The sequence below is a fragment of the Otolemur garnettii genome, unplaced genomic scaffold (genome assembly GCF_000181295.1).
Source record: "Otolemur garnettii isolate 467f Iridium unplaced genomic scaffold, OtoGar3 scaffold00047, whole genome shotgun sequence".
NCBI classification, from domain to species: Eukaryota; Metazoa; Chordata; class Mammalia; order Primates; family Galagidae; genus Otolemur; species Otolemur garnettii.
In genome coordinates this window covers 1,381,256-1,385,778 of record NW_003852442.1, presented here as the reverse complement: position 1 = coordinate 1,385,778, position 4,523 = coordinate 1,381,256, and positions in this window count along the sequence as shown.

Sequence of the window (4,523 nt, the reverse complement as noted above, 5' to 3'; positions counted from 1 at the left end):
CCCCGCCTCCAGCCCCTGCTGCTGTCCTTCCTGAAGTCTGATGATGTCAGCTGATAAGCTGCCCTTCTTGCCTAAGGTAGTTGACATTGTGTTTCTGTCACCTGTGACCAAGAGGATTCTGACCACTGCAGGAATGCAAACCAGACTGGCAATTTATGAATATACAATGTGGCCCCCAGTGACATGGTGGCTTGTGCTGCTCAGTCTCTTGCTGGAAGAGTTGGTAGGGACCAAGGGGCAGAGACAGCAAGAGCTCTCTGGGGTTGCCAGATAAAATGCAGATAACTCATCAGACTTTACAGGATAAAGCCCTTTACTCAAAGGATTTGTTCTGTAAAATTTGAATTCAGCCAAAAGGCCACATTCAACAATCCAGAAGGCCTCATGTGGGCCCAAGATGGCAGGTTCACCACCCCTGTGTGCATGAGACATACTTATCCTAAAAAACATCATTGGGTATTTCCCTGAAATTCAAATAACTGCACATCTTCTTTGCAGATTGCAGTGGTTGCAGAACACATCCTGCATTTTCATTTGCTAAATCTGGCAACCCCAGCTTAGGAGCAAGGCAGACCCAGGTTTGCCTCTTGACTTGGTCACTGACTGTGACTCTGGGCTGATTTCCCAGCCTCTCGTGTAAGCTGCTCTGGCCAGTGGAGGTATCAGTGGTGACTGAGGCCAAGGTGGAAGGGACACTTCAGAGCATGCTGGGCCCTTTTAGGTGGTGGCCGCTTCCCCACCAGCATTCCAGCATTAGCTAGACAATCACTACAGATCTATAGCTCCAAAGATGCGGGTCTTACCAACCAACCAGGTTCATCTTCCCGCTACTCCAGGGAAAGTTAATACCCAGAGACATCAGGGTTTACAGCAAAGAAAAGAGTTTATTCTGCATAGTGGTAAGTGGGGAGGCAGAAGGAATTTCTCAAATTCACCTGCCCAAAAACTGGGGAGACAGAGTTTTTAAAGACTGTTTTAAAGACTGACAGGCAAGGGATTTAGTAATCAGTGTCTGCTAATTGGCTGGGTTTGGGATGGAGCCATCCGTCTGATGATATAGGCCGCTGCCTGGGTGCATCAGCCAATCCCCTGGAATGCAAGACCAAGTTCTTGTGCGGAGGTCACCAGACCAATTGAGTGAGTTCCTGGGTCTGGGTGGATCCATCATGGAAATGAAGGGCCTGGAAGATATTTCACAAACTACCCACAGGTTCCAAACAGGTAATGTCCTATAAGGACAACTATGTGTGACTCCAGGGGAAAGAAGCAGACAGAGGGGACAGAGGCTATTGTCAAGCAAATGGGGGGCATGTGGCTGATCATTATGGTACCTAAGCCTGCTCCTTGGCAGGTTGGGGGACTTGTACCCTAGTTCTCGCCTTGCACTCCTTCATCAGTCTGCAGGGTGGTTCCACGTGTGGTGAGTTTTTCTCAGCCTAGATCAGTTCTGTTTGGGACTCTATAACTGAAATCGCAGACCGTGTACTTTGGGGCCTCGGCCCCTCTCAGCTGCATGTTTGCGAGAGTCATCCACGTTCTTGTACGTGTCAGCAGCTCATTTCATCGCTGAACAGTATGAGTCGTCTATTGTCTGAATATATCACTTTTTAAAAATCCACTTCCAGTTGATGGACATGTGGGCTGTTTCCACTTTGGAGCGATTATCAACAAAGCAATGGAGAATATTTCTATGTATGTGTTTGTAGAAACATGTTTTTGTTTCTCTTGGGTAAATATCTAGTAGGGAGGTGTTTCGATATGGGGCAGGTGAATGTTTAGTTTTTTTTAAAAAACCTTTCAGGTCTTTTCCTAAAGAATTTTGTGGTGCAAATATATCTGAGCGTTGAAATTTCTGTCATGATGCCACACGTCTTAAGATGAGGCTGCAGATCAGGTCTGGTTCCAAGTCTGGTTCTCTTGCAATGCCTGGGTCAGTGTTTTCTAAAACAAACCTCTCCAGGTAATTAGGTTTGCCGAAGGTGGCTGAGTTGGCAAATCTTCTCTTTTCTCAAACTGCGAAGATCCGAAGTAAGAGACAAGAATTCCCACTGCAACGTTATATTAATATGTTTAATTAACATAGCTCGGGAGGTGGCTGTGGAGCTGGCAGGTTCCTGGCTGTCGCCCATCAGCTCTAGCTCTCAGACACTCTGAGGAAAGGCCTTTCCAAATGCTGCCTATGCCTTTAGCCAAGAGCTTTATAAACAGGAAAACAGCCTTGAGGACCCAAAGATCACCAGAGGCATCTAGTTCCCAGATTCTCTCTAGTTTGGAAATAACCATTAAACAACCCATAGGGCCATAATTGAAAAGGGGGTGCACGTGTATGTGTGTGTGTGTACAGTTTTGTTAGCTTGTTTGTTTGGCTTCCATCATGGAGGTCAGCAAGGCTGAAAGAGCAGCTCAGAGGACCCTGTGCGGCTTGCTGCCGGTTCCCTTCCCCACGTTGGCTGTTTCTAAATGGACTTTGCTCTTCTGGAGCAGGTTTATACCCTGTGCAATAAGAGTGTTTGTTTAATAATCTTCCAACCAATAATGTTGCAGTGCGGCTCTCATTGGCCTGGTCTGGGTCTCATACCCATCCCGGGCCATTCAGGGCCAAGAGGATGGAGTAGGCTGATTGGCCGGGGCAGGTCACGTGTCCACCTGCTCTTGTTGGGCTGGGGTTCGGTACCAAGCAACTCAAATCCCGCCACTGACAGGGCCCGCGGAGCCGGAGCTGGGAGCGCAAAGCCTCAAAGCGTCTCCCTTACGCATTTCTCAGCCTACCTGACACCGAGCTGGGGGATATTAGCTGAGGGTCAGAACCGTCACGATTGGCAAGACCTTGATAAAATTAAACATCCAGAACATGAAGACAAAGCCGCCTCACTTTTTCTCTGCACTGTGTCAAATCAGGCAGTCCTCAGTCTGGTACTTGAAAAAATTCTGAATACAATTATAAACATACAAAAGTCTCTTCTGAGATTTCTTAGTAAAAGAAGAGACATATGCCATTGGGGAAATGCTCGTTCTTCCTGCTGCATTGAAAAACGCGTAAAATAATAGAAAAATGCAAATAGGAAAATGCATCTCTTTGTTAGCATTGGCATCGGAAAAGGCACAGAAAACATCGACATTTGAAGAAACTGGGATTAGAAGAAATTATGTGCGTGGGAGGCTTTCTATACAACCAAGTAAGAGTACATATTTTTTTTCCTTAAAAAAAAAAAGTGTCACAGCTAATGGTATTTGCTAGATTTTGTTTCCATAAAGAAATACACAAAAGACCACTTTTTAGTGAGCCATTAAATAAAAGATGTACCAGGGAATACAATAGTATTCTCAATAGTAGTTTACTTCCTTAATAGTAATACTGTCTCATGAAAAAGCTGCACAAAAAAGTAATGATAGAATAAAATAGAGAGCTCGTGCCCGTGTGTGTGTGTAAAAATGTAATATAAAATAAAGGTAGCACCATAAATTAATGTATAAACATAAATTGTTTAATAGATGATATTAGGGAAGCTAACTCACCAAGGTAAAATTCCTACTTACTACCTCACAGAAAAGTAGCTTGAGGCTCCTGTCTCAAAAAAAAAGAAAGATAAAACTATAAAGTTTAGAAGAAACAGAAAAATCTCTCTGGGAGCCAGGATAAAGGGAGAAATTCTCAAAGGAAAAAAAAAAAATTTTGCAGCATAAACCATAAGTCAAAAAACAATGAATTTTGACTACAGCAAAATTAAAGCTTTTGTAAAAACACAGGATACCATGAATAAAGTTAATTAAAAGAGGACAGAATGGGAGGAGATATTTACTGATGGGTCTGGTACAATCAAAAAATGCTTGGAGACCATATTGGGATCTTCTTTATTGTAAGCTTTGTGGCTTAAAACAACACAAAGTTGTAATTTTATAGTTCTGGAGGTCCGAAGTCCAGAGTGGATCTCTCAGAGCTAAAAGTAAGGCAGCCTCTTCCACGTCCTTGTCTTTCCAGCCTCTAGGCTCATGGCCGTGCTTCACTCCACCTTCTACCTACACCCTCCCATCTCCTTTACTGACTCCCACCAAGACGTAGGGCCCACCCAGGTAGTCCAGGATAATCTCCCATCTCAAGGTCCTGACCTCAATCATGTCTGCAAAGTCCATTTCTCCATCAGGTAGCACATTCGCAGATTCTGGGGATTAGGACATAGACGTCCTTACGGAGCCATCATTCTGCCCGCCACAAAGATCTTAGGCAGAAACTAAAAACTGACCTGAGGAAGAAAGTCATTGCAATCTCCAGCATCACCCTGGGAGTATCACCTCCCCAGCGGCTCACCTCCTGGGCTGCACCTTGAGGGGCCGCTGGACCTCATCTTCAGCTAATGCCTGTGGTATTCCTTCTGTCACATTTCCATCCTTTGTTACCTCTTGTTCAGGCAACAGGGGACAGGGACAATTGCTTTTTTTGCTTCCTACTGAGCCAGCTAGACCAGTAATCTTGATCTGGGCAAATTTCCTAACCCCTCTGATCCTGAGTTACCCTCTCTCTCTCT